Source organism: Pan paniscus, chromosome 1 (assembly GCF_029289425.2).
Source record: "Pan paniscus chromosome 1, NHGRI_mPanPan1-v2.0_pri, whole genome shotgun sequence".
NCBI classification, from domain to species: domain Eukaryota; kingdom Metazoa; phylum Chordata; class Mammalia; order Primates; family Hominidae; genus Pan; species Pan paniscus.
Window position 1 is genome coordinate 6,301,456 of NC_073249.2, and position 22,144 is coordinate 6,323,599.

Here is a 22,144-nt window from a genome sequence, read left to right on the forward strand (position 1 = left end):
TATCAGAGAAATGCAAATCCAAACCACAAGGAGATATCACTTTACACCTGTAATAATGGCTCTTATCTTTTCTTTTTAAAGAAGAGAAGTGTTGGTGAGGATGTGGAGAAAAGGAAACCCTGGTACACTCTCTCTGGAAATGTAAATTGGCAGTCTTTATGGACAGTATGGGAGTTCCTCAAAAAATTAAAAATAGGGCTACCATATGATCCAGCAATCTCACTCCTGGGTATTTACCTAAAGAATTGGCATCAGAATCTTAAAGAGATAACTGCATTTTCATGTTTATTGCAGCACTATTCACAATAGCCAAGATATGGAAACAACCTAAATGTCTATCAGTGGACAAATGACTAAACAAAATGTGATATATACATACAATGGAACCAATAAAAAGAAAATTTTTGCCATTTGCAACAATGTAGATGGACCTGGAGGACATAATGCTAAGTGAAAAATGCTGGGAACAGAAAAACAAATACTGTAGGATCTCACTTATGTACAGAATCTAAAATAGTAAGACTCACAGAAACAGAGTCTAACCATAGTTGTCAGGTGCTGGGGAGTTGGGAGAAATGGGGAGATAATGGTCAAAAGGTACATTTCAGTTATGAAAGACAAATTCTGAAGATTGAATAGACAGTATAATGCCTGTAGTTAACAATACTGTACTGTATACTTAAAATTTGCTAGGAGGCTAGATCTTATGTTAAGTATTCTCACAATAAATAAAGAAATGGAATGGGAGGAAACTTTCAGAGGGGATGGATACATCCATGGCCTTGATGTTGGTGATTGTTTTAATGGTGTATACTTATTTCCAAACTCATTGAGTTGTAAACGTAAAATATGTATAGCTTTGGGCATGTAAAAAGAAAAAAGAAAAATTGCTATACTGTGATTTTTAAAAACATACATTTTATGGTGTTAGGACATTCCAATATAAAAAAAATTCCTTCCAAGGCCTAGAGAACCCCCCCAGGCAACTTTCATCTATGAAGATGAGTCTGTGTTTATAGTAACTGTATCAGTGATGCCTTCTCATTCATAATAACTTGTCTCTCTCCCATTTTATATAGAAAATACCCAGGGCTAGATGGCATACCACTTAGGAATGACTTTTTAAAAATTCCATTAAAAAAAGATCAATTGAATGATTTGTTTGAAATCAGCAGAAGTAATCAAACTATCTTTATAAGTAGTTAAAGTTTGGGCCTGTGTATTTTATTCCAGCTGTCCTTTTTGCTTGCAATCCTCTTTTCTATTTTGACTGCCTAGAAACTTCTCTTTATACTTCAATATCCAGTTTAGATGTGACCTCCTTGGGAAACCTACTCTGACCATCATAGATAGAAGAATGGTGAATATTCTGTTTCTTATTCTGGTAACAAACTGCCCTCACACATATTATAACACTTTCCAGAGGGGTATTTATGAAACCAACCCAATAGTTCCATAGACTTTTCTTTTTGATAAACATAGAAATTGATCTTTCTGCTGTTAAAGCTTGAAACTTGTATTTGTTTTATCTGAGTGCCTTTCTCAGAAAAGGATCATCAGGCCTCTCAAAAAAAAGTATCAAAGGGCCAGGTGTGGTGGCTCACACCTGTAATCTCAGCATTTTGGGAGGCTGAGGCGGGCAGATCACTTGAGGTCAGGAATTCGAGACCAGCCTGGCCAACAAGGTGAAACACCATCTCTACTAAAAATACCAAAATTAGCCAGGCATGGTGGTGGGTGCCTGTAGTCTCAGCTACTGGGGAGGTTGAGGCAGGGAGAATTGCTTGAACCCAACAGGCAGAGGTTGCAGTGAGCCAAGACTGTGCCATTGCACTCCAGCCTGGGTGACAGAGCAAGACTCCATCTCAAAAAAAAAAAAAAAGTATCAAAGAACGGAAACTCAAACTCACCAGATTAGGGCACCAGATGCCTCCATTCCCCTCAGTGTTTTCTTACACACTGTTACATTTCTTCCCTGCTATATAAACCCCTACTTTTAGTTGGTCAGGGAGATAGATTTGAGACCGAGCTCCCATCTCCTTGGCTGTAGCACCCAATTAAAGCCGTCTGCCTTGGCAATACTCATTTCAGTGATTAGCTTTCTGTGTGGTGAGCAGCAGGACCTAGACCAAACCCTCGGTATTTCAGTAACATTTCCCCTTTGGTAAATGAGATGAAACACCTCACAGGATTGAAGTTACATAGCAAAAAAGTCCAGCTATTAGTAATCTGTGGCAGATACTGGTCAGCTCTCCTTTGAGCCTACCATCTCCCCTGGAGACAATGTTAGGAATAATTTCCCTGGTTCTAGAGTCTGCATTCAGAATAGCGGTTTTCAGTCAGGGGTGGTACCCACTCAGAAGACATTTGGAAATGTCTGGAGATATTTTTGGTTGCCACAACTTGGGTGGTGCTCCTGTCATCTAGTGGGTAGGGGTCAAGGATGTTGCTAAACACCCTACAATGTATAGGCTGTTTCCTTCCCCAACAAAGAAGTATCTGACTCAAAATGTCAGTGTTGAGGTTGAGAAATCTTGGTTTAAAACAACAAAAAGGGTTTGAAATGAAAAAATGCTGGAGTAGATATTGGGATGCCTCAATCATATACAGTTTAATAATTGGAGGAAATTGGAGGGGAGCAGTGAGGTCATGTTAGGGGCCTGGCTGGCAACTAAAGCCAGGTCTCCTGGGCTGCTATGGCCTCACGAGGTCTTCAGAGTCTGTTTCTCTGCTTTGCAGTCCTGACCACAGCACCAAGAGGTGAAAGGGCTTTGGGGCACTGACACTAAGATAGATAAACACATGTGAAATTGACATATAAACCAAAACAATATACTACTTTGTAAGCAGAAATGTAATTATTGAAGAGACTAGACACATGAATTGTCTTCTCAGGACAATCTCTTCCTGCAAGGACATTGACTATGTTAAACATGTTATAATCAAAAGATTTCTTAGTGAACATATACTCAGAAAAAGAGGAGTTGGCTGGGCCAGTGACATATTCTGAGAGCTTTGTCTGTGAGTCCACTGCTAATTAAATACACTTGTCAAAGGGACAGAGTACTCTTGATGGGTGAGAAGAGGTTCAGTGGATGGAATTCTGGGCCTTCCACCCAAGGTGCCACTAGAACAGCTCTACCTATACTGGTTTTATTTATTGGGGTTTTGTTCAAGATTTCATTAGAAAAAAAAATGGTTCCACTATTTACAAAGTTAGAAAATCCTCCATGTAGTCCACTGACCCAAGCCCCTCCCTCACTGCTGCCAAACATTTTTTGTCTGGCTGACCTTTCCTTGATTCTCTAGGCTGAATCCTGCTGTGTTCACAAAGGTTTTCTTCAGATAAGGCACTCTGGATACAATGAATTACCATTTTGCTTACTAAACTTTACAACCCTCTTAGGGGCTGAATATTGTCCTCCCAAAACGTGTTAAAGCCTGACCCCTAGTGCCTGTGAATGTGACCTTATTTGGGAATAGGGTCTTTGCTGATGATCAAGTTAAGATAATAATCTTAATGCAGTACAACCATGCCCTTATAAAAAAGGGGGAAGTTGGACACAGAGACAAATATGCATGCAGGGGAACACTTTGTGAAGATGAAGGCAGAGATTGGGGTGATCCAATCTCCACATCAAGGAAAGCCGAGGATTGCCCGTAAACTTCACAAGCTAGGAGGGGGCATGGAACAAACTTGGCAGACCTCAGAAGGAACCAATCCTGCTGACACCTTGATGTCAGACTACACACAACTCTGAGAGAATAAATTTCCGTTGTTTAAGTTACCCAGTTTACGACACTTATGACAACTCTAGGAAACTAATACAGTCCCTCATTTCATTCTTGAGATTAATTCCAGGCTTCATCAATTGCATGCTGACAGCTCATCTCTGCGATTATTTTTACCAGCAGATAATCTCATTCATCAGGGGTGTCTTTTTTTTATTAGCTTTACTCTAAATCAGCCATCTTATTTCCAAATTCTTGTGGGAGTATAGGGTACATGTCTCACAAAATTTTCCTTGAACCAACAAAACATTATGTACCTTTTATTTTTTTGGTCTCTAAAATGATGAGCTGAGAGAACCAGTGGAAAACTAAGTGAGTAAGTGGGAAGCTCTTTGGGCTTATTAGAAAGGAAATGAGTCAGATCACAGTGGGCTCATTCTACAAACAAGGTCACCTTAGCTTATTCTTTTTAGAAGCAGATATTATTATCAAAACATCAAGGGAACAGAAGGATCAGAAACTTCTTAATCGTCTAATATCCCAGTCTTAAGTTGGAGAATGAGTTGGGAATATAGCCCTCGACAACAGCAAGCCGTTCAAGTAAGTTGGTGCAAGATTAATACAATTTCCATGTAAAAGCAGTTAAGGCAATAAATGCTGGCACCCTGAGCTGAAGGCTTATTTGCATTGTTTGCAGTTTTGCAAATCATCAGGTGTTTAAAACAATCAGATAGTGACCTTGCAATAAATTTTGAGTGCCCTTATGCTGGGACTCAATAATGAACTCTTGCAAAAATACTAAACCTAACTCTAGAAATACTCCAGTAAGTCCACAGAAAAACCCGAGAACCTTCTCTAGGTCCCCTTCCCAAAGAAACCTATCTTTAGGCTGGACCTATTTCAAGGTCTTTTGACTTAAAGTTTGACACCCCTTCCATCGAATTGCTCAGGGTCCTAAAAAACATCATCCTTGATTCCTCCCTCTCTGACACTCTCTCATAGCCAAGCCATGAACAAGTGCTGTCATGTTTTGATCCTAAATAGCTATCAAATCTGTACATTTCTCCTGACTGCCACTACCATCTCCCAAACAAGCTATCATCATCTCTCATTGTAGGATTGTAATAACATCCTGATCGGTCTCCCTTCATTCCTTCTTGCTCTAGTCTTAACCCTCCAATCCACTGTGGCCCGAATAAATCTGATTGCATCCTACCTGCCTCAGATCCCTACTCTGCTTAAAAATGTTTCAGCTGCTTCTGTTCGATTAGTCAAATATTGAGCTCCAACACTGTCAGGATCTGAGGTGAACAAAAACAAAGGCCCCATAGAGCTTAGCATGGAAGTAGAATGACAGTGCGGGGAGGAAAGACATGCATTAAAGAATTACACAATTTTTTTAAACAAAAGGTAAAGTTACAACAGAGATAAATGCTAAGGAGAGGTGCATGGGCTATGTGAACCTATACTGGAGGAACTGTTCTCAGGGAAAGCTTCCTCCAGGAAGTGATGATTGAAAGAGGAGGATTAAAGCCAGTTGAAGAGGTAGATGGTGCCAGAGCCTATTAGGCAGACTGCATACTGCATTAAAAAAGCCCCTTGCAGAAGGGAGCATGGCTTTCTTTTCTTGGAGAAAAGAAAAGAAGTCAGTGTGGCTGGTGCAGATAGGAGAGGCAATGTTTAAAGCCAGGCATTTTGTCACATGAAGGCTTCTGATCTCTCTCCTAGGAGCAATGGGAACACAATGAAAGGTTTTATGGGTGAAGACTTACTGTGGCATATTGAACAACAGGAATTAGTTCATGTTTGATTTTTGAAAAGATCTCTCTGGCTGTGGGGTAGCCCATAGATTTGAGGAGCAAAAGAGAATGTGGAGGGAATAGTTAGGAGACCACTATAGAAGTCCAGGCAAGAGATGAAAGAAAGTCATGTGGGCCAGAGGGCTGGTGATGGAGACAGAGGAAAGTGGACAGCTTTGGTGGGTAAAATTAATAGAACTTTCCATTGCTTTTATGAGAGAGCACATAGGATGGGCCTCTATTCTGTCTCCTAAGACCATGTCAAAGTTCCCTTTGGAAGTGAATTTATGTGGAGACCTGAGATATAAGTAGGGATGGCCCTTTTGAAAGGAGGTAGGAGTAGGCTAAGAAGACAGAAGGTAACAAGGCTCAGATACCAGTCTTTGAGAGCAGCAGACACCATGGCCTTTAGCTCTGTATCCTCCCAGCCGGCATGTAGCATAGTGTCTGGCACATTCTAAACAGTAAGTTGTGGTTGAATAAATGTGAGTGAACTTAGGAACTGGAGTTTGAAGCCAGTTTGTCTGATGTCCAAGATCAAGCTCCTTCCTTGCTGCCACGCTGCTTCAGCTGGTATTTATATAATATTTCCATTTTCCTATGATAAGGAAATTGAAATTCAAGGAATCTCAAACCTAGCTGGAGAAAGAAGCAACTTCCTCGCAGATTCAAAAGAAGATAATTAGGGAAAGGTAGATTTCCACCATCCACATGATGCAAGATTTTTCTCAGTCCCTTCTGTGAACTCACAGAAGAGGCACCCTGTCTATTTGGCCCACCGTGCTCAATCCCTTGTGGGAAGGAGCACATGAGTGAGCAAGTGCAGGATCTGGCTGGCTGCTCTGGACGCTGACACAGGAGCAAGCTCCGTGCAGGGCCTGGGCCAGACCAGGCATATTGCCTCAAGGGGAATGCTGTGTCGCCCAGACGAGGGTGCCCGTGACCCCGAAGCCCCAGAGCAGGTGTTACAGTGCTCCTTTAGTTCCAATGTCTGTAGACGGCAGTGTGTTAGCAGTTCAGTTGGCACAATGGCAGCTGCCATCCACCAGCGAGGGCAAAGGGCTGGTGTGACAGCCTTTCTGGGTACCTGCGCTTTTGGGAGTCCTGAGCTCTTGTCTGGTGTCCAGGAAGAATGCAGTCACGTGGATGATTGAAGGATGTTGAAGCCAGATAAATTTTTTTTTGGCGGGGGATGGGGGACGCAGTTTCACTCTTGTTCTCTTGTTGCCCAGGCTGGAGTGCAATGATGTGATCTTGGCTCACCGCAACCTCCACCTACTGGATTCAAGCGATTTTCCTGCCTCAGCCTCCTGAGTAGCTGGGATTACAGGCATGTGCCGCCATGCCCGGCTAATTTTGTATTTTTAGTAGAGACGGGATTTCTCCATGTTGGTCAGGCTGGTCTTGAACTCCCGACCTCTGGTGATCCGCCCGCCTTGGCCTCCCAAAGTGCTAGGATTACAGGTGTGAGCCACCGTGCCTGGCAGAAGGCAGACAATTTCACTGAGCAATGAACATGGCTCTCAGCAGAGAGGGGAGTTGGAGAGGGGACAGGAAGGGCAGGCCATCTTCCCCAAAGTCAGGTTGTCTGTTCCCTGAAGTCAGGCCGCCTCCCCCTCTACCAACTGAGTCAGGGGTCTTTATAGGCACAGGTTGGGGAGTGCATGCTGATTGGTTTGTGAGTATGCAAAAAAGGTTAACGTGAAGGCACCGCTCAAAGATGGGCATGACAGTATAGAAAACCAATTAGCAAATGGTAGGTATGTGTAAAATAGGTGAATGATGGGGATCAACCATAGGAAAGCATGCCAAACAGGGAGACAATTTGTCAGTCCGGTCGGAGGATTTAACCTGTGGCTTGGCTTTCAGGCTTTAAACTGTCTTTGGCTTGGAGGTGGGGCTTCACAGGGTACATGCCCCTATCTGCCTAGGCGTTTGTCTGCCTCTTGTCACTACCAGTAACAAGACAAATCTGCGTTTTAAACAGAGCCAAAGGTAACTTATTGTTTACACTACATGCCCAATGCTCTCTATATGACTTGGGATAACAGATACATAGAAACCTCAACAAATGCTCTTTAAAACCGGAAGAAGAGAAAATAAAATACAACTAACAAGACTAGAGATTGATGTAAGGGCTTTGCTACACAGCACTTCCACCCACATCTCAATGCCCGGCCCTGTTTCACTTCTTGGGAGTTGGGAAGTGTAGTTTCCCATATACCCAGGAAGGAAATGAAAATGGGATATTTGATTAGCTAAAGAATCTTCTTATTGAGGTGATGTGTTTTCTGCCTCTTATGGATCCATGCACTACTGGCTCCATGCAAAGTACCTCCTTAGAATGAGGAATGAAATGTTCTCTATCTCACTTATAACTATAATAAAACCAGATAGATAATTGGTGCTAGGAATGAGAGGAGGTGGCAGTTATAGATTTTCTTTTTAGCACCTGTGATATGCCCAGCGGTATCCTTGGGCATTTATGCAGCTGAACTCACATGGGAGGGAAGGAGCTTGTTCTGGCTTTTGTTCTTGGCCAGCATTGGTCTTTTTCAAGATGGCTGCCTTTATGTCATAATTCCAGCATCACTTCCAACAGTGGGGAACGCCTTGTTTGGCAAACACAAACCAATTTAAAGCAAATATAGACCACTACTTCAGGGAAATATATTTTTTAAAAAATCACAAATTTGGAATTTATGTAAATTATAATATTTAAAGTAATTTTAAAATAAAATATTAAAATCTAAATAATGATACCTAAAATACTTTAAAAATAGAGAAATATAATAAATATAATCTCACATCTTTGAGTGAGATGACATTTTCAACTTTGAACAAAGTAATTGTATCCAGAGGGTAGATAACTTGAGCCATAGAGTGCATTCCAAGCCAACTTCTTTTCTTACTTTTTGTTTTTACAAATTAGAAATGCTCAATCCACAATGATAAATTATCTGGAATGGTGGCAGGTGTTGGTGGCTTGGTTAGTGCTCAGAAGCAGACACAATGAAATGCTGGAAGATTCCAAAGTATAACTTGGGAGACAGTGGAACATAGATTACTAATGAACTCACTGCTAACTTACAATTGTCCTGGACATTAAAAAATATTTTATTCAAATAGTTGGATGTGATTTTACAGCTTTTCATGATCCATGGTTAATTTCCTCCTCTAGTGAGTGAAAGAAAATATCAACTATTGAGGCAGAGTTGAATTCTTAGCAATTCAGCTGCTTAATTCATTAGATGGACTTTCTATAAGTCTCTTCTTTTCTTTTTTAAGATGGAGTCTCACTGTTTCCCAGGCTGGAGTGCAGCGGCGCGGTCTTGGCTCACTGCAACCTCCACCTCCTGGGTTCAAGCAATTTTTCTGCCTCAGCCTCTGGAGTAGCTGGGGTTACAGGTGCCTGCCATCATGCCCAGCTAATTTTTGTATTTTTAGTACAGACGGGGTTTCACCACGTTGGCCAGGCTGGTCTCCAACTCCTGACCTCAAGTGACCTGCAGGACTCAGCCTCCCAAAGTGCTGGGATTACAGGCGTGAGCCACTGCTCCCAGCCATAAATCTTGATTAAAATCATGACACTTGAGTCCTCGTGGGATACATGCAGGTTATTTATGACCCTGCATGTATTGCTGAGTTAATCTCTTCAATTAAGTCACTTGAAATCAGAGAAATAGTCTTTACTACAATTGCTATGTCATAATGACATGTTTTCTTATTTCTCTGCTAACTTCAGAAACTGGTATTGCTCATGTGAGTTTTTTTTCCTCTGCAGATGACAGGGTCTTATCCTTGCTGTCCATTTCTTTGCCTAGCATGTTCAAACATGTACACTAAGGAAAAACAAGCGCTTCAACAGTTTTCACTATTTTCTTCAACACTGACTCAAGGTCCAGAGGCACATCATTGACCCCAACTATCACCTGTGAATAAAGAAGTATAAAGATTGGTATTTAGGGGTTCCCATTTAGGAAGCTCACTTTTCCATGCTGGAGATTGGTGCTGTGTTATTAATGATACCAACACACATCTTTCCAATCTAAAAATCAGGCCAATGAATAATTGCTGCTATTTTTAAATAGTATTGATTTTTTAGTAATAAATAGATAGAAGTATCCCTCTTATGTGTACTGTACATTTGCCAAGTGTGATTCATGCTTTGTGCATCATTCACAAAGCAAACTATTTTCTTTTTCTTGAGATGGAGTCTCACTCTGTCACCCAGGCTGGAGTGTGATGGCACGATCTCGGCTGACTGCAACCTCTGCCTCCCAGGTTCAAGCAATTCTCCTGCCTCAGCCTCCCAAGTAGCTGGAATTACAGGCATGCGCCAACCGGGTTGGCTAATGTTTTATTGGTATTTTTAGTACAGACAGGGTTTCACCATGTTGGTCAGGCTGGTCTTGAACTCCTGACCTTAAGCAGTCCACCCACCTCGGCCTCCCAAAGTGCTGGGATTATAGGTGTGAGCTACAGCACCCGGCCAAAGCAAATTATTTTCTTGCACACACATATGGGACTGTTCCTCCCCATTAGAGGCCATTTCTTTGCTTGATGTTCCATTTCAGAAAGGATTTGTGCCAATAGCATGTTTTGCATTTTCTTTGGGCATCATTTCATAAACTCTGCTCCTATTTTATAAGACTTTTGGCAGTCATGTAACTTGTCCTATTTTTGCTGTAAGAAAAGCAACTTAGAATGATGACGTTGTGGATTTGGTCTCTTCCTTACTTTTAGTGACTAAACTCATTACTTTTGTACTGAAAAGCATTATTTTACAGTTCTTCCAGGACAATTAAATTGGTTTACAAGTTGGGGGACTGCCTTTGCAAATGGATACACACTGATTCAGTGGTTTTCTGCCAATATTTGGCAAAGTATAACAGGCAACACACTAGAAGCACTAGAAGCAAATACCCAAAGAAATGCAGTTTTTGTCTATTCATTATTATATTTCCTGCTCATATGTTTATCAGCTGCTGCAAAACCCTGATTTGTCTCAGAACACACATTGTATTGGAATTCTTTTCCTTCTTAATATTTATCGTTATTCTTAGTTGTAATTAGGTTCTATTTTCATCACTACTTTCATGCATCAGTGCACCATGTTTGAGCCAGTAATTCCTTTTTGTCATTTGGTGATGCAATGCATCAAAATAATAATGAGAAAAATATAAATGAAACAACATAAAACACGATATGCCAGTGACATGAAAATATATTAGCCAAGATGCCCTGGATCTAATAATTGCATGCTAACCAAGATAATGAGAGTCACCCAGCCATTTTAGCATACACAGATCATTTAAGAATGTAACCATTATTAAAAATACAAAAGATTTTTGTTAAAGTCTTAATTTATTTTTACATTTCTAATGTAAAATATATATGGAATAAACTTTGTTTTCTTCTAAACTATTAAACCACCTGCAAACAATTTAATAGATTTCAAGCGGACTTCTGGAAACAGCCTGTTGTCAGTCTGACCTGGTACGGAAGGGTGGAAGCTGGTCGTCCACTGTCCAGATCTCCCTTTTAGAACTGAAGTTCTTACTTCCCCAGCTGATAGGTTGTCAGCAGCTGATAGCTCTCAGCTGAGTCCCTCTCAGGGAATTGCCCGTGGCTGAAGAGAACCACCTTGCCCATGGGCATGGCCCTTCAAGTTCCAGGGATTAGGACTCAATATCTTTGGGTTGTTATTATTCAACCTACTGCACTTTCTTCCCTTTATTTATTTTTTATTTTTGTTTTATTCCACTGTCTTGGAATAATAATGAGGAAAGTTGAATAGATGTGATGATTGTCTTGTTCCTGACTATAGGGAGAATATGTATAATATCTTACCACTTTATTAAGTGAATACGTTTTCCTTATATTTCTAGTTTTCTGAAAGTTTTTATCTTACATGGTTGTTAAATTTTATTAAATACTTGTTTTGCATACTGAGATGGTTATAGGATTTTTCATATTTATTTTACTAATGAAATTAATTACATTGAATGACCTTCATGTGTTACACTGACAGCACACACCTGGAGCTACCCCACTTGCTAACAATTTCTCATCCATTTTATATGTTTCTGGATTTGAATTTTTAACTATTTAGGGTTTTAAAAATTAGTATATTATTTATCTTTGCTAATATTAAAATGAATTGGGGAATTTTCTCTCCATTCTCTGAAAGAGTTAGTATAAATTTGGTATCATTTCTTCATTAACAGTTTGGTGGAACTCACTACTGAAGCCATCTGAATGTGTAGTTTTCTTTGTAGGAAGGTTTTAAATCATAAATTCAATTTTATTAACAGATGTTAGACAATTTAAATTTTCTACTTTTTCTCGTGTTAATTTTAGCAAGTTTTGTTTTTTCAAGACATGTAACCATTTTATCTAAGAAGTCAAATTTATTGGCATGAAATTGCTCATATTTATTTTCTAAATGTCTATAAGATTTATAGATAATTGTTTAGTTCTTGATATTGCTAACTCTACCTTCTTTGTTCCCTGATCGATGTTGCTCAGTGTTTATCAATTACATTATTCTTATCAAAAAAACCAGTTTAAAAATCATTCTGCTTCTGCTTCCTATTTCATCAATTTTTGTTCTTATCTTTATTATTCTTTATTATGTTCTTTATCATATTTTATTTGGGCTTCATTTGCTGATTTTTCATTCTTGCTTCTAATGATAAAATCTTAGATATTTGATTTTAAACCTTACTCTTTTTAAATATATGATCTAAACCTATAAATTTTTCCTCTAAGTACTGTCTTAATTGTTTGCCACTGTTTTGCTATGTTGAGTTTTCGTTATTACTTCAGAACATTTTCTAATTTCCATTGTATTTTTTCTTGACTCATTAATTATTTTTAAGAGTGTTGTTTTATTTTTAAATATTTGTAAATTTTTATAGTTATCTTTCTGTTATTTATTTTTAACTTAATTCTCCCCGATCATAAAACATACTCTGTTATTTTTATCCTTTAAGATGTGTTGTGACTTCCTTTATGGCTTTTTATAGTCTATTTTGTTGTATATTCCTTATGTACTTCAAAAAGGTACATATTCTGCTGTTGGATATAGTGTTTTATTAATTTCAGCTTGGTCAGTTTGATTATTTTTATGTTTGAAATCTCCTCTATCCTTACTGATATTTTGTCCACGTTTCCTATACTTTTGAGAGAAGTGTGTTTACATTCCCAACTACCATTTTGAATTTGCCTCTTTCCATTTGTGAATTTTTACTCTTTATGTTTAGAATTTGTGTTATTGGGTGCATACAGTTTTAGGACTATAGCTTCATGTCATGATCCTTTTATCACTATGTTGTACCCCTCTTTCTCTACTGTAGTACTTCTCAACTTAATGTGTACTTTGTTATCCAGTATAGTCACACCAACTGTCTTTTGGGTAAAGTCTTAATGCTGTATGTTTTTCCATTCTTTTAATTGAGGGATATCCTTATTTAAAATTAATTAAAGGGTATCTTGTAAGCAGAATATTATTGGGCTTTAGTGGTTTTGTCCAGTCTGAATATTTTTATTTTTTAATTGGAATGTTTAATGCATTTCAATGTAATTGTAATTCTTAACATAGTTATATTTAGGTCCACCACATTGCAATTTGGTTTTTGTTTGCCCCATTTGTTCTTTATTCCTTTGTTGCTTCCTTTTGTCTTCTTTTGTAATAAGTCTTTTCTCTTAAATTATTTATCTTTGTCTCATTTATCAGCTTTTAAATTATACCCTTGTTTGTATTTTCCTTTCAGCAGCTACTGCAGATTACAACATGCATTTTGACTTAATTTTATTAACTACCACTTCCTAAACAATATAGCATTCTTACAACAGTTAAATTTCATTTATCCTCTTGCCTCTGTGCTATTACCATCCTAGTTCACATAAGTAAAAGAGGATAAATAATTATTCTTCCAACTATTAATCTGAATGCCTCTAAATCCAGTTTGTGTGTTACTGGATTTATGTTTCTCAGAAACCCTTTTGTAGACAGCTCAAATCACAGCAATTAGTAGTTTACATTACTGTACACTGTATTAGTTTGCTAGGGCTACCACAACAAAGTACCACAGACTGTGTGGCTTAAAAGACATGTATTTGGAAGTCTGATATCAAGGTTTTGGCAGGGATGGTTTTTTTCGTTGGCTGTATTCTTGTCTTCTTGGCTTGTATTATAGATGGCCATCTTCTTCTTGTGTCTTCACATAGTCCTCCCTCTGTGTGTGATTGTTTCCTAATCTCTCTTCTCCTTCTTTCCTTCCTTCCTTCCTTCCTTCCTTCCTTCTTTCCTTCCTTTCTTCCCACCCTCCCTCCTTTGTTTCTCTTTCCTTCCATCTTTCTTTCTTTCTTTCTTTCTTTCTTTCTTTCTTTCTTTCTTTCTTTCTTTCTTTCTCTCTCTCTTTCTTTCTCTCTCTCTCTCTCTCTCTCTTTTCTTTCCTTTTTTTTCTTTTCCTTTTCTGTTTCAGAAATGGGGTCTTACTCTGTTGCCCAGACTAGAGTGCAGTGGCACAGTCTTAGCTGACTGCATCCTTGAATTCCTGGCCTCAAGTGATCCTTTCTCCTTAGCATCCCAAAATACTGGTATTACAGGTGTGATCCACCACACCTGGCCAGTCTCCACTTCTTATAAGGACACTAGTAAAGATCACGTTTTAAATTTAATCATCTTTCTAAAAACCTTATCTCCAAAATACAGTCACTTTCTCAGGTACTGGTGGTTAAGAATTCAATGTATGAATTTGGGGAGGCCAACATAATTCAGCTCACAACAGATATTCTCTGCTCTTGATGGGTGGTTTTAAATAATAGCAAATTTTTTTTCCATAATATAGTACCTAGAAATGTAACTCCTTGGTATCAAATATTTGTATTCAGTCTGTTTCTGATGTGTAATAAACCAGAAAGGCAACAAGGGAGAGTGGTTAAGACCTGTGTATTCCAGCCCCCAACCGCCAGCACACAACTCTTACCTTCACCATGTTCTACCTGTGTGATCTTGGCAAGTCAGTTCAACTCTCTTTCAATTTTCTCATCTGTAAAATGGGGTTAATAATATTTTGTATCTTATAACATTCAATTATTATGAGGATCAAATGAGTTAATATTTGTAAAGCATTTAGAATGTTTCTTGAAAGAAATATGAAATTTATAGTATCTTGAAATGTTTAAAGCCCTGCTGCTACAAAGGATCTCTGCAGTCTTCACTCTGACCAGCTCCTCTTTGATATGTGGCTGCATTAAAGCCGTAGCAGCCCCCACCCCTTCTTTCCTTTTTTCTCCAATCTGCCTTTTCCTTCCTCATTATTCTATGCTATCTTCTGTATCCTCATTATTAGCTATTCTATGTTACTCCTTATGGCCCTCCCTTGACCCTCTCTTCTTGGACTGTTGGCCATCTTTGCCCCTAATGACTCGGTTCCCTTCTCGTTACTTTGCTCATTCCTCTTTCTTATAGTTGTATTTTCTGCTCCTGTCTTTACTTAAGTCTACCCTATAACATAATGCCATTTAAACCTCTCTTCTTTTGGAATCACGCGGTAACACAGCATGATTGACCATGCCTTTGGTTTGCATCTGTCAGAACTTGAATTAGACTTACAGTGATGTTTATTCCTTTGTTCTTGTCAACATGCAGTTTCATTCTCCTATTGCTCCCTCTGTTAGATTCCTCTGATTAACTGTAAGTCAGTTGAAGAGCCAAACTGGCTACTTCTCCCATAGCTCTTGGGAGCTCTGGTTACAAATCTACCTCTGAGAGTCAACAGAAGGTGAGAGTGTATCCTGAAGTTTTCTTTACTTTTCCTACCTCTCAGATGCTATAGTGGGCTACAGATTCTTTCCATTCCCGCCTGAGAGCATTTTCCTTCTTGAAGACAGTGTTCATCATTCTCTTTGCCCAACAGACAGGCTCTCGTGAATGAATATTTGATTTCCCATGGAGAAGAAAGACCTGCCGGGGAAATGCCCAGTTTTGTGAGCGACGGAGTTTTAATCTTCCAAATGTCATCTGCATTTGCTTTCTTTGAAATATCCTTTCTCTTTACTGCATTTTTGCATGGGGTAGAGGAACAATTTTACATAAAGTTAAGGACCCAGGCTTCCAAAACGGGCACGCCCAAATGAATTTGATCCCAGTTCTGTGTGACCTTGAGCAATTTCCTGTGGCTATAAGCTGTAGTGCTTTATTTATAAAATGGAGCTAAGACTACCTACCTCAAGGGTTATTGTGTATTAAATGACCCAATGCTCCTAAAGTACCCAGGCAGTGAGAAGTTCTCCATAAATGGTAGCTATTACCATGATTACTCAAAGCTTGAATGTTATTAACATACATTCTCTTGCATTTTGCAAAGAACAATCATGTGATTTATACTTTTCCTTCCTCCAAACCTCCTGGATGCTCCTGTGCCTCCCTAGGGCTTTGAAAGAAACGGTTGCACTAGAAGCAGCTCACTCATTGGGTGTTGCGTGGCTATCCAATAATTGGTTTTAGAAAAGGTCCATATGCTCCTGGGAGAGTGGTGTGGGTCTTGCTCTTGACATGCTGTGAAGCTTTCAGGTGATTCTGATTCCTTTGATTATACAGTCCTCCAAGGTAAGCTAAATGGTCGCTTACAGAGTTTCTTGGGGCTGTGGAGGGTTAATGTTGAATTTGACAAGGGTTACCCCCTACAAATTCTAGGATTTGAAAATGTTTCCACAGTTGCCAGTCTCCATCTTGCTCTTCCCCATAGATCTTGAGCAAATTTTGATATCTTGCTGCATTTTCTTTTCCCCAGTATATGATTTAGCTCATATCAAGCAAAAACTTCTATTATTTTTATATCAAGGTTGGCAAATAAATTTCATCTTTTGTAGCAACTTCTACTGATTGGTAATGGGGAATTGGAATCCCGTGTTAAAAAAGATTCTGAGGCATGAGTTCCTGGTGGGAAGGAGTATTTAATGCCCAATCATTAGTATCTACAGTGGGCGTGAGAATCAAGGTGGGATAGCATGCTTGTCTTGTGTCTGCTGAATTTTTACCCTTTTCCAAAGCCTAACTGCTTTGTTAGAGCCCTGTGGGGGTGAATCAGACATTCAGATTGCCTTTGTTCTGCCTGAGCATGAATGCCAAGAGTAATACAGCCATGCTCTCTGGCCTCATCACAAAGACACAGCTGGGGAGGCTTTGCTTCAAGCCCAGGGAGACAAGGGAGAGTCTGTGACTGGCAAAACTGGATGAACAGTGACAGAGTTTTTTTCCAAATAACTTAAACCATTTTTTTTATGACACAAAATGACTTTAGTGGCAGATTTTCTTTTTTTCAATGTCATCAATGTCATGTTGACATGGACCCAAATATCTTTTCTCTTTTTTGGGAGAAATAATCAAGAGGCTGAAATATTAGCATTATCAAGACATTATGTGGTTGACAGGGACAAATAGAACAACCTACGTAGAGGCCTTCTCTCCTCACTTAGTTTCTGACACCCAGTTCTATGCTGCCACCTGCCCCCCATCTATCCTCATGGGCATTTTCTTAGCCCCTTGGGCTTTCATGCACTGTCAGACTTCACCTAGACATGACCACCCTTTTCATTCTGCCTGGACCCCAACTCATGCCAGGCTTCCCTTGTGTGTGGATGCCCTCCTAACGCCCTCCAACTCACGCTGATCATGCCCCCTGGCGTAGACACACTCCTTACCATGCTTGGTCTCTGATTCCCAGTACTAGGCTGCCCTCTGCAGACATGGCCTTCTCATCTTGCTGGCACACTGACTCCTCATTCCCATGCCGCCCCACCTCTCAGACAGCCTCTTTACCACTTGGGTTCCCATACCCCATGCCAGGCATCCCTCCTGCATGCATGTCCTCTTCACCCCACATGGGCTTTGACACCTGCTTGGAGGCACGGTGGCCCGTTCTATCCCTATCAGCCTGTCTTGCTCTACCTCAATAAATAGCTTGAGGATACATTGTTCAGGAAGGAACAGGAAGGAAGGGAAAAGTGGAAGCACTGTAAAAATGTTATTATATGTCCTGAATTATATATTTACTGAAATGACATAAAAACAGAAAAAGCAAAAGATAGGAAACACAAGCTGATCACAACATGCAGCGATTCCCCAGTGATAATCCAGTGATTAATATTTTGCTGTACATTCTTTTTCTTCTTTTTCTGTGCATACATATCTGTATCTAAAACTAATCTATATTCCTATCTATATCTATTTTGTCTCTTTATGAATGTTAGGTATTAGTCATACCTAAACCCAGAAAACAAAAAATGATAGAGTTTTAGAGAGGGGAGAGCTTGGCATTTTTAATGCTGAGGCTTTGTCTGTAGCAACAGAACTATTTTCTGTAGACAAAATCTGGAACTCCATCTGGGTTTTTTTTTTTTTTTTGAGGACTTTAGTCAAGGGATTGGCACAGGAGTGAGTCAGCCTATCTCAGCTACTCTGTGTAGAGTCATCCCATCTGTAAAAAGAAGATAAAACTTGCATATTTGAAATGCTCATAAAATGCTCTAAAGGTATTTGATGAAAATGGTAAATGTTCAATAAATATTTAAATAAAACAAGAAATGACTTAATATACTTTTTTCTCACCATCTGGGGTCAGAGACATCTTAATAAGTATATAATCAGCCTTCAGGCAAAGACAATTTAGGCAGCTTAAAACATATTTCAATTATGAATTTCACCACATTTTCATTAGAGTTCAAAAGATCCCCAAAAAATGTTTTCCAGGAAAGAAAATGGAAGTTCATAGCTGGGATTTTAATAATGAACTTAGGTCTGTTTTTCATTTGTTTCCATTGATGTGTGTGTGTGTGTGTGTGTGTGTGTGTGTGTAAATATTTAAACATATGGAGAATATATATAATGAGAAAGAAATGGAGTTCCTTTCTCCAGGTCTGTTGCTGCTCTTTTGAGTGGGACAGATGCTCTTGCTGCCTAGGGAGAGAGAGAATCAGATACAGCTCTGTTAGAAGCTAGCAAGAGGTGAGGCAGAGACCAGAACTCAGGGTTCTGACATCAGATCTGAGCCTGTAAAAAAAAAAATGTTGGTCTAAAGCGCACACCCCGAGGATAAACTTCTAATGAAATTTCTGTCTGGCACAAATGCGTAGGAGAATGTTCGTTTCAGAATTGTGACTGGGGAAAATGATTCATAAATTCTGTGAGGAGACTCTCACACAATATCAAGCATTTGACAACTATAAACAATATAGGATGATAAAAAATAGCCGGCTCCCTAGCCCCTGCATTTCATGCAGGCTGTTGTCAGCAGGGTCTGCTGCCTGAGCACATCTCTGCGGCTTTGGGAGGCTCTGGGGAACCCTGTTTTTGAAAGCTGGCCTTGACATTCCTTTCAGGACACCTTGTTACCCAAATCAGTATATCTCTGTCCTTATTAGCTTCATAAATATTTATATTATTAAGTGTCAGAGCCTCGGGGCTGTTGTCACTTTGTCACCTTTATAATGCCTCTCCTGCACTCTCTGTGATGTTGCTTGAATGGATTATATGGCCAGGGGCTAGTGTAGAGTTCCGGATGGTCAGATGGTTGTCTGCACATTAGAAAAAGATGCTGTGTGCAAGAGTGGTAGACATAGGAAGGCAAAAAGAGCACTACGTATGAGGGACATTGCAAAGACTGGGTAATAAGACCTATTTCTGCCTCCACCTCCAGGACCCCTGGAATGACCTCTCAAGGTGTCAGCTTTTCAGATGCCTTCCTTCTGTTTGTCCAGTCATATTCCCCTCCTTCAAGTATTAGTTCAAGTTTATCTCCTTGAAATTAAATGATCTCCATCTCCTATCTGCCAGGCAACTCCTGACCTGCTAGATAATTCTCTTTGTTATCATAATTCTTGCATTGCTAAAGGTTATATGTAGTTTGGGTCCAATGACTCACTCTATTATACTATAAGGAAGTTTAGGGGAAGGACTCTGTGCCTTAACCTAGGAACTAAACAGAACACGGCTCTAACATTCTGATTTTCTGGCAGGTAATATAAGAATCAGTAACAAATACTGACCCAGTTTTGTGATCTTTTTCTTTCTGAAAATAAAAATTTGGGGTAAGAGTATTTCTGTATTTATAGACATTTTCAAAAATGTGATAAAATATTTAGAATATTTAAAAGCCTTCTTTAGTGTATCAATTTTAAAAAGAAATATCATGCAAAATTAAAAACATTCTTCCTCTAGAGAAATTCCCATTTCTTTTTCCTGCATTTTCTTCCTTCCTTTTAAATCTAAGACTAACACCGTGCATTTACACACACATTGCACCAAATGAAGCTAAATTATGCACCCTATCCCAACCCATATTTTAGCTTTATTATTGTCTTTATTCTTCTTCTAAATAAGCAACCTCTACGTCTGTGTGATAAGCTTACATTTTCAGAGAGATATGAGTCTGTTGCTAAGGAGTCAGCTCAGGGCCAAAGATAAACTCCTGAATTCTTCTTGTTTTGACTCTGAGACTTCTAAGAGTGAGTGTCTAGGGAGAAGAAGCTTGGCAAAGTTGAAAACAAGAGGACTGCCAGGTGTTTTATGCATATGTCCCTATTCCTGAGACAGGAATAGGACCACCTAGAGAATCTTTAGACATTGTCAGAGGAGGTAGATGGAAACCAAGAATGAGTTGCTGAAAGGGAGGTGGGTGTGTACTCCAAGCAGGTTTTGCTCTTTACATATTTCCTGAAGGCCTTGGTTTGTTTGCAAATGTTTACATTTCATACTTTGGTATTCAATCAGTTTGGAATCCCAATCAAAGCTGGATTAATCACAAAAGAGAGTTTATTGGCTTATATAATGGTACAGATGTAGACTTCAAGAAAGGCCAAGACCTCCTTTTTCTCTATGCATCTCAATTCCACTTGCTGGTGTTACCTGTAGGATTGAAGCAGGTTCCCCTGGTGCCTGCCAGCAGCTTCTGGAGCCACACTCATGTCAATCCTGGAGGCAGTTGCTGGTTGAGGTGAAGGGATCATGAGGGTTACCTTAAATTAATTCCATCAGGGCCCATTCATGGATGTGGGGGAGGGAGGTATCAATTCCTTCTAAATTGCATGAATCTTATACTGTGCAGTGGAAAAAGTATTATGCTTTCCCATAAAAAGTTATTGGTTCAAAGTCTGGACCCTTAATTCTAGTAGCTTCAGCTTCCTTTTGTTTCTCAGTTGGAGGTGATAATAATAGTTATCTCATAGGAGGATTGTTGGCAGGATTCAATGAGATAATCTATGTAAAGTGCTCAGTATACTGTTTGGTACACAGTAGATTCTGCAATTTCCTTTCTCCTATTTGTCCAGACCAGCCCCTGAACCTGTGCCAAGACCACACGACCTCTTTTGACAAAAATTCCATGTGGAAGCTTAGGAAGGTCTCAGTGAGCCTCTGACAGAAACTTGGGCCTCAGCATGTGCTAGCAATGGACGATTGTACAAAAGATTTCATTCCAATCTTTGAGGCCAGCTAACCCCATATGCTTAACATTCTCGATTACATGTAAACATTGCAACCTTCTCTTTCTGTATAGGCACTCCCAAATAGCTTGGCCATTCCTGATCCCTGACTCATCCTTTCACCCTTGTCTTGCCTAGCAACAATTTTCTCCATTCTTCTGGCCTTGCCATTACTCATGTGAATGTGGGTACTGGAACTAAACGACTTATCAGATATCTTTGCAGATAGTGAACCTCTTCAGCCTCAAGATCCCCCATCTCTGGTGTGTATCGGAGATGAAGGATCTTGAGGCTGAAGGGGTTAACTGAGGACTCCCTGTATTCTATCATTGTCCAAAGCTTTCTCATCACTGAAAACCTGAACTGCAACATCACGTTTTCTGATGACAACCTCACAATTATCCAACTCTTTCAATCTCATTTCCCACTGTCTGTTCTTCAACCTCATGCAAATTTTAATTCTGTGGTACCTCTTTTTTTCTTCCCAGTTAGTTAAAACTTTTAAATCTTCGCTTGTTTTTCTAGATCTGATGGTTTATCAGTTCAACCACTCTCATCTCTTTGATCTTCCACCATCCTTGGCTTAACCCCCAATTCTGAGGACCAGTCCCACCAGTTTGTCATCTCTGCTTCTGTATCCATGTTGCTAAGGATTTCTGAGGAAAACTCCAAAATTGTTCAAATTAATGCCTTTATGATGCCATTGTCTCTGATGCCAGGTAAGTCCTCAACAATGCCTCGCAACCTCTCAGGCAGGAAAGTCCTGGACAATTTTTTTTTTTTTTTTTTTTGATATGGAGTCTCACTCTGTCACCCAGGCCAGAGTGTAGTGGTGCGATCTCTGCTCACTGCAACCTCTGCCTCCCAGGTTCAAGCAATTCTCCTGCCTCAGTCCTTGAGTAGCTGAGACTACAGGCACCTGCCACCATGCTCAGCTAATTTTTGTATTTTTAGTAGAGATGGGTTTTCACCATGTTAGCCAGGATGGTCTCGGTCTCTTGACCTCAGGATCTGTCCACCTCAGCCTTCCAAAGTGCTGTGATTGCAGGCGTGAGCCACCGCACCAGGCCTCCTTTTTTTTTTTGAGACCGAGTCTCACTCTGTTGCTCAGGCTGGAGTGC